General features: G+C 38.4%; 1 protein-coding gene across 1 annotated transcript in view; it reads right to left on the bottom strand.

Moving 5' to 3' along the window:
• Window positions 1-13,864, bottom strand: part of MALRD1 (MAM and LDL receptor class A domain containing 1) — a 621,227-nt gene extending 607,363 nt beyond the window's left edge. The window contains exon 1 of the mRNA XM_082449909.1: window positions 1-13,864. This exon is cut by the window's left edge and continues 14,474 nt beyond it. The gene's annotated coding sequence lies outside the window, so the exon portion shown is untranslated.

Below are 13,864 nucleotides of genomic sequence, written 5' to 3'. Positions count from 1 at the left end.
ACCTATTAAAGGCCTGTTTGTGTTCAGAGTTCTTAGAATTACAGCTGAATAAAATCCAGTCAGAGAGTATAAGATGTGTATGGTATGGGTTTGAAGTGAGAAAGCATGAGTCAGAGACACTTGTTGCAAGACATTGAAAGGTACATTTAAGGCAGATGATTAACAAAAGCAAGCAGGACTAACATAGAAATTAGAAAGATTCACTAACTAAGGTAAACATAAGATCAAATTATCAATAAGAAGTTGGAATAGTACCTATACAGAAGGCAAGACAACTATCATTGCTTCACTAGTAAGTAGAAAGCAAAATTAGGAAAGGAAAAATGATCATTTATGATGTGTGGGTATGTTGTAGAAACACAGAAATTACTTATGAAACAATCCAAAGGTATACAGTTATATAGTAAGTGTAATTTAACACAGCAAATTAGCGTTGAATAGAGAGCATCCAGCCTGAAATAAGATTGTAGAATATGATTGTTGTAGACAATTCTGTAATCTAGTGAAAAGATATATTTTTGTCAAGGCTCTATTTGGAGTACTTAGAGGAAAATGTAAATGATATTCATTGCTCACCGCCTTTCTTTGGAGAACTGTGAAGTAGTGATGAAAACTAAAGCAGCAGGGGATGGAAGAGCAAAACTGACTATGATAGGAGAGCCAAAAAGTGTGAAAGAGGAGAGAATTTACCCACTGGATCTCATGTCCCAGTGGTGTAAACCCCGGGCTGCACAAGTAGGGATGGGTTCCACAGGCGCAGAGGTCTCCAGGTGGCATTAACCAAAAAGCCTCTTGCAGTGTCTTAGTCCGTTTGGACTTCTGTAACAAAATACCACAGACTGGGTGGCTTATAAACAATAGAACTTTATTCCTCATAGTTCTGGAGAGCGGGAAGTCCAAGATGAAAGCAGCAGCGCACTGCGTGTCTGGTGAGGACTCGGTTCCTGGCTCACAGACAGCCATCCTCTCCGTGTCCTCACATGAAGGAAGCGGGGAGGAGGCAATCGGAGCTCTCCATAAAAGTGAGGTCTCTGATTGCATTCACTTTGACCAAATCATGTCCCAAATCTTGGGGATTTGGTTCCAACATATGAGTTTTCAGAGAACACCAACGATCTATGGCATGCAGGAGGCAAAAAACAAAATGCGCAGGGGTGCAGTTCGAAGGCAGTGAAGAGCTGAAACAAAAGAGTCTCTGAGGATCTGAAATGGTACCCGAGAAAGGCTGATGCAAACTATATTGAAGACCATGATGCAGATGAGAGCACCAAGGTAGTGCAAAGAAAAACTTTGAATGCTATTCCACTCCAGCATTTCGAGGTCAGAAAGATAAGGAACAAAAGTGGCAGAGAGGCAACAGTTGGGAAGGTAGGATGAAAGCCATGACAGTGTGGCATTCCGGAAACTGAACTAAAGACGGAATTCAAGGAGAGAGTGATCATCTATGTCAAATGCAGCTGAGAGATCAACTAAGAAAAGATGAACAGATGGGTGCTGCAACAACGTGAAGCTCATCAGTGCCTGTCAAGAGCAGCAGACAAGAGCCTACTCAGTGTTCAAGGCTGAACGGGAGGAGACGAATTTGGAGAATTGATTACAGGTAACTCTTTCCAAGAGTTTTATCACAGTGGGGATAGGAGTGGGAGAGTAACTGACAAAAAGATGTGAGATAAAAGGAGTTTCTCTTTTTAAGAGGAGAAATGAAAACTGGTTTGCATGCTTATGAGACTAACCCAGAAGAAAGGGACAAATTAACAATACAAAAGAGGAGAAAGTTGCTACAGGAATATCGCTGAGTAAAGGGGATATGCTCTACTATCTAGGGGAGGAGCTGCTGGGACAGTTGATCCCACATCCGCTGGAGGTGAGGCAGAGTATATATATGGATGCAGATTTAGGAGGACGGGGAATTAACAGTGGTGGAGAAACAAAGTCATGAGCTGAGAATGTGTGTAGGAGAGGAGATACTGGAGGTTCGAGGAGAAAGGAGATGTATAAAATAGTCCTACAGGAGAGGAGGGGAGAAGAAATGCACCAGGGACAAGTATGTGACAGGGGGCAGCATTCAGAGCCCACTGGGGGATGACGTGGGGCTTCTGGGCCAGATTCTGGAGTCAGAAAGCTTGAATGAGAACCCAGCCGCCAGCACCTTTCACCTATGTGATCTGGGCAAGTTAGCTAAGCTCTCTCTCTAACCCTCCCTTTCCTGCTCCATAAATCAGGAATAATAATAATACTTTCTCATAGAATAGAAGATTCATTGATTGGATGGATGGATGGATAGATGGACAGATAGACAGAGATAAATAGCATAGAAATGTGCCTGAAACAAAGTTTTATATGATAGCTATTATCTATCCTGATGTTAATGACCATGAATTTAAATACAAGATAAACACCAAAGATAAACATTTATCAAAGTCACTTAACTCCTTCCTCTTTCACCACCAAATGCAATAAGTTACCAAGTCCTGTTAATTCTAATTGAAATAAAAAACAACTTTAAAATATCATGTTGTGTCATATAAAATTACTGCTATTCAATTGCTGATTTTCTACAGATCTGTATACAGTTCAACCTATTGTGTTCCCTAACTTGTGTCAGACTGACTTCAGATGAGGGACCCAAAACCCTAATAGACGGTGGAATTTTTGTCCTGCTTTATTGGAAAGTTCCTTCAAATGCCAAAATACATCTACCTTCACAGCCTTCCCATATCTTTTTCTATGTCTATTCCTATTCTATTCTAGAATCTCAGGACACACACATACATACATACATACACACACACACACACCCTTTCTAAAAACTTTCTTTTAAAAAAAGTCACTGGCAAAGGTATTTTTCTAAATTGAAAAAAGAGGCATCTAAGCCGGTCAGGAGAAAAATGAGTGATGAGCTCTCATGAGCTGAAAGGAAAGTGTTGGATCCACTGAGCAGAAAGTTCAACTGAGGCCTGAAGGGAGCAAAGGGAGCTTCACTAGGGACCATCCCTGCGCCATGCCTGAAACAGATTTCTCAGAAAAATAGCATGAAGATGAAAGATGAGGCAAAGCCCTGAGAGGCAAAAACCCTGAAAACAATAACCAAAGAAACCCTCTAAAAAGTCAACTCTCATAAAAATATATACATATACCACACACAGAAACCTCAAGCTTGAGACCAAATGACTTGCGTTGTTTTCTTTCAATACATAATGCAATAGGTTCCACTGAATCAAACATTCATCCATCCTGAAAACTTCATAGGATACTGCAGTTACTCCAGTTTTGACCCAAAGAGTCAATTTTTTTAAAGGAACCTCAACCCTTCTGAACAGGCTTATACACCTGCTGGATAATAATTTACCTTTTTAAAAAATGTGATCACAATTTCTGAAGAGCTGAAAATATCATTTACATTCAATCTGCTGCTTGGGTGGTAAGTGAAACTGTGTTTGCAGTACCTCCGAGCTGCCTTCCTTTAAACCAGTGAGAATGCCGGGCAGATGAACAGGCTGCACAGTCTCCCTGGACTCCGTGCTGGAGGAGAACATCTCACAAGCATAATGGACTTTAAAATATGCAAACTACCGCCCATGTTTACACAGGGACAATTTTATTTTCTAACTTAAAATAGCAAAAATAAGTTTTATCTCCAAGTGGAATTCACTACCCAACTACTTCATTTTGAAGCTGAGGTGCCAAGATGCATAATGCATATATAATTTATGTGATTTCTACACATTTTAATTGCCAAATTCAAGTTGAATTAACTGTATTCATGAAAACCCAAGCAGTTTCAGTAACCCTTGGCTTAATCCATATTTAACAAGTATTGACAGGCTTTTTTTTATTAGGAAGGCAATAATCACACACCATCTGCTGCCAGTTAAATGGAAATAATTCAATTGTTAAATTACAAATGTAAAGGACTGAGTTATAAATATGTTTGATTAAAACAGACACTGGGCAGATTTCTTTTGGCAGCGTCTGGTGCAGCCAACTCTCGATCATTGAAGGGCGGATAATCCATCCCCTTTCCTTTTTTCCTCCTCATGCTTTGCAATTTCAGTGTATGAGCACTTTTGTCAGAGAATGAGCAGAACAAGAAGTGATGAATATACATATATCCCTGCCAGGTATGTGACTCCACGTTAAAAACAGTAATAACATTCCTTGTTTTAAATGACAAAAAAAGTGACCAAAACGCTAGTCACCTATAATGGTAGCTATGAAACAGTATTTTTCATTGTACTGTAGTGTTCAGATTCATGAATTTCTAGACATAAACATTTAGTAGATGAAACTGTTATTAATCACTGTTTAGTTCACTCAGTTCTGAGTCCATTTATGAAATTTATATTCTCCATGAGTCAACTTATAAAAATATCTAAGAATTCTCATCACACATGGCAGATGGTCTCTCTGATCCCTAAGCTAACTGATATAAGGACAAAAGACAAAGAGATGTAGATACAAAGATATTAGGAAAGGAGATGATAGCAGAAACGAGATCAACAAACTTTGAAAGATGGCAAGTAGATAGAGAAATTGTAAAGGAGTTGGCAGAGAAGAGGAGGACTTAAAAGCTGTATGTCTCACAGAAATCCTGAGAATTTCAGCCATTGGAGGCACTGATGATTTGGAAAGCAGAGCTGAGTTGCAGGAATGAAAATCAGGACTTTATTAAAAGCTGGTATACAAATCTTAGACTCTCAGATCTCTCCCTAACCCAGCACATCAGGTCACTGTCCTCAATTCTAGTCCTTTCTCCCTCCATTCATCACAGAGCAGACCAAAGATCAGCCTCTAAGAAATCCTAGAGTCTCAAATTATACAGCAGCATTCACAAATGAGTGCATAGCAAAGGATCACTAATATTTTAAGGAGGCTCAGTGCTAGATATTCTCCCTTTGTGTCTCAGAGCCACCCCCTTCCATCTCTACCCTGCAGTGTGACCCAGGAGGCCAAGCCCTAGAGACTATACCCAGGCTCCTGAATTCTGCCTCCTATGTGGATTCGGTGAATGGGAGGCACCAGCCAGAGATGGCAGGGCAAGAGTCAAATCTCCCTCTCTGCGGGGCTAAAGGTTATCAGTAGCAACATTCCCTTATTAGACAATATAATATTATTTATTATAAGCAATATAATCATGATTTCTTTAGTAGCCTCATTCAGGCAACCCTCTCCCCGAGCTGCAGCTATAACTAGTGCTCTCTTCAGGTCCCAACAATTTCTCCCTCCATAGCCCTTTAGGTCCAGGGACATTAACAGCTCTTTGCTGCTGTAAACCTCTGCTTTTCACCATCTCTTATTTACCCTAAACCCTGCAAACAGATCTTCCTAAAGTGTGATAATAATATCTTCCAAATATTATTACCTACTAGGATCCTAACTGATACAGTCTCTGACTTGAAAGAGAGAGATCAACTCAAACTAGCTTTTTAGAAATAGCTAGTAACACAGGGACAGAAGATACAAAAAATATCAGAGAAATAAGATATTAAGATAGTACATCTAGTAACAAGAACAGAATGTTGGAGAATAGAAACAATCAGAAGGAAAAACTCTTGGAATTCAAAAATTTAACTAATTGAAATAAAATAATAGGGGTGATAGAAAATAAAAATCTATCAGAAAGAAAATGAAAAACACCAGAACACGAAAATGGGAGAGAAAATAAGGTCTGAGCATTGACCTAGGGTATCCAATATCCCACTAATAAATAATCCAAAAAGAAAGCAGGAAAAACAAAGAGTGAATGATTAAGAATGAAAGAAATCAGGGAATCTGGGTGAGCGATATACAAGAATTTTGTGTGTTATTTTTGTGACTTTTCTGTGATTTAAAAATTATTTCAAAATGAAAAGTTTATATATATATGATATATGTACATACATATATACATAAAATTTTATTTGGCTACATATTCAAGTAAGAAAAAAATGTTACTTACAAAGGATCAACATGGCACTGGACTTCTCAACAGCAACAATGGGGATGTGAAAGCAATGTATTTATAATGTCAAAATTTTGAGGGAAAATTACTTTCAACCTAGAATTTTGAGCCCAGTCAAACTGTTCATCAAGTTATAAGTTTAAAATAAAGAGATTTCAAAAATCACAAGGACTGAAGAAAATTTATCATGGATGCTCTTTTCCTTAGGAAGCTACAGTAGAATGTGTTATAGCAAAACGAGGTAGAAAACCAAGAGAGGAAGACACGGGATTCAAGAAATAGCATTTCTATCCTGGGGCTAGACAGTGGAAAGCCCCAGGATGACAGCTGGCAGCACACCTAGAGCCGTCGGTTGAGGTGGGAGCAGGGGTGAACGGCTAGAGCAGGACATTTGTTTTCCAGGGGAAACAAAAAGGAGGTTGTGGGTTAATTGATGTGTTTGAATATTTTGAAAATTATTGGTCTATTGAGTATTTGGTGGGAAAAGATATGTAAAAAGAAAACTAAGCAAATGAATGAAAAAGGAAGAGAGAGATGAGAAACAAAGAGACAGAGAGACAGAGACTGCCATTAATTCCAGGAGAAAAAGACAAAAGGCTGTGCCAGAAAGAAGACTATCAACAGTGGTCAAATCATAATAATAATGGTATGCACTGTGAATAATAATAATATGCACTGACTGTTGGCATAAATAAAAACTATAATACAACTCATCAAGACGATGGTGTTGGTGGTAAATGAGTAAGATGGTCTAAGAGAGGCATACTGTCAATCACCACAACAGGAAGCAAATAAAGTCTAAACATTAATAAATAAGAAATCACGGGACTTCCCTGGTGGTCTAGTGGGTAAGACTCAGTGCTCCCACTGCAGGGGGCCCGGGTTCGATCCCTGGTCAGAGAACTAGAACCTGCATGCATGTCGCGACTAAGAAGTCCACATGCTGCAACTAAAGATCCTGCATGCCACAACTAAGGCCAGGCGTAGCCTAAATAAATAAATAATAATAATAATAAAAAAAGAAATCACAACATTTGCATGTTGTTTTAAAACATGGATGTAAATGCCAGAAGAAACAGCAAGGGAGTTAAAGGTTATTACCTTTGCAGAAAGAGACTAAGGGTTGAATGGGGTTAGGGAGGCAGACCCCTGTTATTTAGGGTAAGCTTGGCATTTTAACATTAAGTGCATACATTACTTTGAGAAAAATAAAATTAATAACAAATTAAAATACAATGACCAAGTATTCCTTATATGTCCTATCCTTCATGTAAAATATATTTATATCTATATTACTTATATCTATAATTATAGATAAATGTCATTATCTTCAAGGAGCTTTTGGGAAATAAATAACCCATGGAATGGAAGTAATGATGTACCTTAAAATCAGTGAGACCCATGCTCATCTGTTCATACCTCATTAGATTTTCCAGAATAGTTACAATTTCAAATATTTAATCCCACTATTTTGATAAATATGCTTATGCTTTTCAGATAGTGTGACCTAATTTTCTGCTTGAAACTTATTGTTACTCTAACTATATATTTAACCTATCACTAATTGAACTTAGGCATATCAGAGAACTTAATGCTGTGCTATCGTCAACATTTTACACCAGATACAGAAAAATCTATTGCCTATATCTTCAGTGTGATAAATATCACCTTCAGATGAAACAATCATTGTGCTGTTTTAGCCTTGGCATTTAAAGAATTACAGCTACTATTCTAAAAATATAGATCCATTTTGCAATCACCTGTCACCGTGTGCTTAACCTTTTCAGATAGCTAAATCATAAGGTATGTTGCAAGTAAAGTGAAGAGCTTTAAAAGAGAATAAATAAATGGTGGACAAGGAGGCAAAGGGGGAAAAAAGAGACAACAATGTTTCCATATCCATCAGTTCATCGAACTCTCTTAACTGAATGAAGTAGATTACACATTACAGATGAGGAAACTAAGGTTCAGAGAGCTTTCAATCTGCCAAGGATCATAGATGATAGATCAATTTAACTGAACAATTATTGAACAGCTACTGTATACCAGATACTGCACCACCACACACTAGGAATGTTATGGTGATGGTTTTCAGGGACCTTACAAAGTCAGAGAGGACAGATGACAAAACACTAATGGATAAGTAAGGTACTATGGCAGCTAACTCAGGCTTCCTGGAAAACTAGCAGCTAAACTGAAACCTGGAAAACAGGTAGGAATTATCTGGGCAAAACGTATTAGTTCTCATTCTAAGTAATATTAACTTAGTATTTGTTGATGAGAATTTTAGAGCATATCCAATATATACAACACATTCTTCCCATCTGCTATGGATAAAATGTGTCCCCCCAGAATTTGTATTTTGAAGCCCTAATCCCAATGTGATGGTATGTGGAGGTGGGGCCTTTGGGGGTTAATTAGGTTTAAATGAAATCATGAAGGTAGAGCCCACATGATGAGATTAATGTCCTGAAAAGAAAAGGAAGATAGACAAGAGGTCTCTCCCACCATGGGAGAACACTGAGAAGGCTGCCAGCCAGAAAGAGGGTTCTCACCAGGAATCAAATCAGCCATCATCTTGTTCTTGGACTTGCAGCCTCCGGAACTGTGAGAAAATTCATTTCTGTTGGTTAAGCTACCCAAAATACCTGGGCTAAGCTACGCAGGTATTTTGTTATGGTAGCCCAAGCCAACTAAAACATTTTTTATAAAATTCAAAATCTACCTAGGAAGGCAGAATAAAACCACAAAACAATATCAGAAACAGGCAGAACTGAATAAAGCGACCTGGTTTTGAATCTAAATTCTTCAAGTGGCTAAACCTCTCCAAGACAGAGTTGTCACATCTCTAAATTAATAATCATATTGACCTCATAGAATTGTTGTAAGGATTGAGTTAATAAACATGAAGTCCCTGTAAAAAGTTCAAAAAGTGATAACCATCACCATTATGATAACAAACAATGTCATAAGACTGTCGAAGAAAAATTAATCAGTTGATCTAGAAAAGAAATGGGAAATTTTATTCAAGAAAAATTTGAGGATTATAAACCTGGGAAGAGCATCTCAGAAAGCTCCAAGACCTGTTCCATTCATTAGGAGTCAAGGCATAGTTATATAAGCTTTTTGAAGTAGAGGGCTGTGTATTAAATGATGTATTAAATGATGTATTATTGACAGTTCACACAATCCAGATCTAAGTGTCTTGGGCCCCTTAGAAGATCAAGAAGGAATGTTACCTTTTAAGGAGTTGCCTTGTTGCTGCTAGGAGGAGGTTGCTCTTTCTGGTTAAGCAGGTATTTCTGCCGACTTGGGAAGGTTTGGTTGATGCATAAAGCAGATACACAATGCACAGTAGAGGGGAGAGAGGAGGCCAAAGGGCAAAGACAATATTTTATGTTTAAATTTTTCTTGTCTTGCCATAAAATATGAATTTTATTTCACAAGACAATACCTAATTACGTGCCAAATGATTAATTAGTATAAAAAACATACTCATTTTTCTCTTCAGCATTTTTGCTCCTCCCTCCCTTTGGAACTCACTCCTACCAGCTCTTCACAGCCCCCCACCTCTTATCATCTTTTAGATCTCCATTTAATTACCCACCCCCAGGACTTGCCTCAACTTCCCTGAGCCTAAGAAAGCCTCTCCTTCCTTCCTCCCTCCTATGGCTCTGTCTCAGCCCAGGATTCTTCAAGGACTTGTTACCACAAGAAATCACCCATTTTAATTGCATACTTTTCTTATCTCTCTCCTCCTATGATAACGAAAACTTTATAAAACCAAAGGCATTTTCTTAGCCAATGTCCTTATGCAGAAACAGTATCTGGCACGTAGTAGTGGCTCAATGAACATTTTGAACAAATGACTGACCATTGTTGGATTAAGAATGCATATATCAGATACAGAGAATTCAACAGTTTCTTGGCAAGTTGGCATCTATGTAGAATCTTAGTATCTGTGGGGGTCACCACAAGGAAAATAATATTCTATCCAGGAAGCTAGTGTCCACAATTTGGGTAGCTGTCCCCATAGGGCATTAGAATTTATCTTGATCTTGACACACAGTATGTTAGTGTGAGATCTTTACATCTCACCCAGTAGCTCTTGAAAAACCACCCACTTTGGGCATATCTTTTTGTTTTATTTTCTCTTGGCTATGGGGTATTTTTTGACAAATGTACACAATGAACAGTACCTGGAGAGTTTTGCTGGCACCTAAGGCCTGAGAGTGAGGGATGCTAGATGTCCTGAAATGCAATGAGCAATCCCTCACCACAAAGAATTACCCTGAGGGGAAAAAAAAAACAACACTACTACTGCTCCCCTCAAAGACAATGCAGGGCAAGACTTCATAGCTTCCCCAGCTGCTGAGGCTAAGTAGCCGAGAATTTGGTGTTTCTCTTTTTGAACAACTGAACCCGCTTGCTGTCTAGTTTAAGAATTCTCTCCCTCTGCTGACATGTTTACCCTTAGCCAAGAAACTTTTCCTGAGCTGCCTCTTCCAAGAATTCTTCAATTCTGATTAAGGTAAAACTCTCAGTTGTGTATCTCACAACTTTAAATCTGTAACATTTTAGTAAATACCTGAAAAGTTGATTTTTTTCCCCATGATCTATGGTCTCAAAATGAGTTGAACTGACAGCATTATAGCTCTTAAACAAAATTTAAGAGACAATGGTTTTTAAAAAAAATAAATATACTAAGTTGGTATGAATCCATAATGCTAGGATTTAGGTAGATGTAGGCAGCGGCAAGAGGCCGTATAATCGAGTTTTTTATTTACTCAACTCGTATTTCTTGAGCCACTACGTGTATAGGCACTGGGCTAGGGATATAGGTGACATAAGCATATGTCTTAGTCAGTTTGGGATGCTATAACAAAATACCATAGACTGGGTGGCTTAAACAACAGACGTTTACTTTTCACAGTTTGGGAGGCTGGAAGTCAGAGATCAGGGTGCCAGCATGCTCACATTCTTGGCAAAGGCCCTCTTCTTGGTTTGCAGATGGATGTCTGCTTGCTGGGTCCTCACGCGGCAGAGAGCAGAGAGAATAAGCAAGCTCTAAATTCTATCGTGTCTCTTTTTAGAAAGCACAAACCCCATTCATAAGAGCTCCACCCTCATGTCCTAGTTACCTCTCAACACCCTACCTCCTAATAGTATCACATTGGGGGTTAGAATTTCAATGTATCAATTTTAGGGGGGACACAAACATTCAGTCCATAATAGCATGTTCAAAGCTTGGTCCTTACACTAATGATATTGAAAGAAAATTCCCTATTGGTCTCTCATGATTCTGCACATCTTCTGAGCAGGGGCACCAACTGCTTTTTGTTTCAGACTATCTTTTCAAAGATGTTTGTAGAGTGAACAGGCTTGGAAGACAGAAAGAACAGAGGGCAAGTTTGTTGATTGTCCAGTATAAAAATATGTCTCCTTTCAGAGAGTCTACAAGACTTATTTGTAGCCCACTGTAAAATACTCCCTAAGTTTGGGGTTCCTCTACTGTGGTACAAAGCCCCTGAGTACAAAGCATCCACCTGGGCTTCTCTGTGTTACTCCCATGGGACTCAGGGAGCAAGAAGAACCAACTGAACAAAGCTCATGCTGCCTGCTATGCCATAAATATCAAAGTCCTTTGACTCAGAAGTCTCATGTCTTCTGCCAGAACCCATGAAATTGTGAATTGCTAACTTTTTAGCAAGCAATTAGGATAAATTCTCAGATTATTCATAATACTTGACAATAGGAAATAGTAATCATGGTATAAACAACCATATAGCATACACCTTGAAAAATATAATAAAATTGCATTAGAAGTGAGAGGAAGAAAAAAGTGTCCTCAGTAGACACTCAGATCTTGTATAAGATCTCATAAACAAATGTTTAAATGAATAAAGAAAATAAATTTCAAACAGGAAGAAATGTCATGTGTAAAAGTACAGAACTGAGAAATAGGATACAAGTTTAGGAAGTGACAATTCTTCTGGCTGGACGAGAGAAGTGATGAAAACAAAGCTAAATATAAAGGCATTGCATTCTGGCATGCAGTATTTATTCGGCGGCTTAGATTGGAGAATCAATGATCTATTGCCAATAGCCTAGATTGAATAGTCTAAATCTTGTCCCTTCTGCTTCGGGGAACATCTAGGCTGTTTTCAAGATTAGAATCTAGCTGCATAACTGACTCTCAGACCACATCAGTCCTCACTTGAATGACTGTAACAGCCCCCTAGCCGGTCCCCCAACTTCTACATTTGGCCTACCTACCACACCACTTTCCTGTCTCCATAAGTTGGCCAGAAAAACCTTTTAAGATAGTAAATCAGATCCAATCACCCTTGATTTAAACCTTCCAAGGGTGTCCAATCATACTTGGAATAAACTCTAAATTCCTATCAATCTAGTCCTGGCCTACCCTCCTCCCTCCCTCATTCTGAAATTTCTAAAGGCTCAGTATGGACAAGTCTAAGAGTTAAAAACTCCAAGGGGAGACAGTTAAGGGGAGCCAGGGGCTCACACTATTTTGAGTTTTACCTCCTGGAGCTCTACTATGTTCTCGCAGTGAAGATGAGAGAAAAATCCCCTTGGGCCTCAGGGAGTGGGAAGGAAAAAGTGACCATTTTGAAATATGTCAGAGCATTCCGTCCTTAACAAGGTCTGACCTCAAGAGAAACTATTTTATTAGAAACTATTTTAACGTATTGGGCTTTTATCAGAGCCAAACCAACCTGAGGGGAAGGGAAAATACCCAATTCCAGTCCCCTTTAGCCATCCTATACCACCTAATGGGGGGGGGGGGAAGCTAAGAAGCACTTGTAAAGTTCATTCCAGAGGCACAGGGTCACTAAAAGACCAAGCCCTAATCATAGGACTCTGACACTTCCCCTACTCCCATACCTTACCACCACATTACTAACAGCTTATTTACTGCAGTTCATCTTATCTAGTACATCATATCTGGCTATCAGGAAATAATTACAAGGCATACTACAAGGCAGAAAGCACAGTTTGAAGAGACTGAGCAAGTATCAAAACGAGAGTCAGATACAGCATGAATGTTAGAATAATCAGATTGTACATTTAGGACAACTATGATTAATATGCTAAGAGCTCTAATGGAAAAAGTAAACAACCTGCAAGAGAAGATGGAAAATGTAAGCAGAGTGACAGAGATCCTAAGAAAGAATCACAATGAACGGGTAGAAATCAAAAACACCATAATAAAAATTTGTAAATGCCTTTAATAGGCTCGTTAGTAAACTGGACATGACTGAGGAAAGAATCTCTGAGCTTGAGGATATGTTAATAGAAACTTCCAAAACAAAAAATAATGGCCAACGATTCCATAAATTTGATAAAAAATGTCAACTTCTAAAACCGAGAAACTCACCAAGTCCCAAGCAGGATAAATACATAGAAAGCACAATTAGACACATCATAATCAAATGCTAAAATCAAAAGAAAGATTCCTGAAGTAGCATGAGAAAAATTTTAAAAATTACTGCTAATTTCTCATTAACAACAGAAGAGGCTAAACGACAATGGAACAACAATATTTAAGCACTGAGGGAAAAAGAAAACAGTCAACCCAGAATTCTACCTCCAGTAAGACTATTCAAAAATTAGGGTGAAACACAGACATTTCAGATTATTAATAAAATGTAAAAATTCAGCACTAACAGATATGCTTCCCAAGAAATACTAACAGAAATTCCTCAAGCTGAAAGCAAATGACACCAGGTGATAACTGGTGGAAGAAATGATAAGAATATGACTACATTTTCTATAACAGCCTTACAAACCATCCCAGAAGTTAGTAGCTTAATATAAAAATGTATTATTCTCTACCATAGTCCTGTATATTAATTGAGATCAGTTGGGCAATACTTACTTGGGATCTCATGTGGTTTCAGC

The sequence above is a fragment of the Balaenoptera physalus genome, assembly GCF_965194825.1.
Source record: "Balaenoptera physalus genome assembly, chromosome: 2".
In the NCBI taxonomy this organism is placed as follows: domain Eukaryota; kingdom Metazoa; phylum Chordata; class Mammalia; order Artiodactyla; family Balaenopteridae; genus Balaenoptera; species Balaenoptera physalus.
The sequence above is the reverse complement of the archived record's forward strand: the minus strand, read 5'-3'. Positions and strand labels throughout refer to the sequence as shown.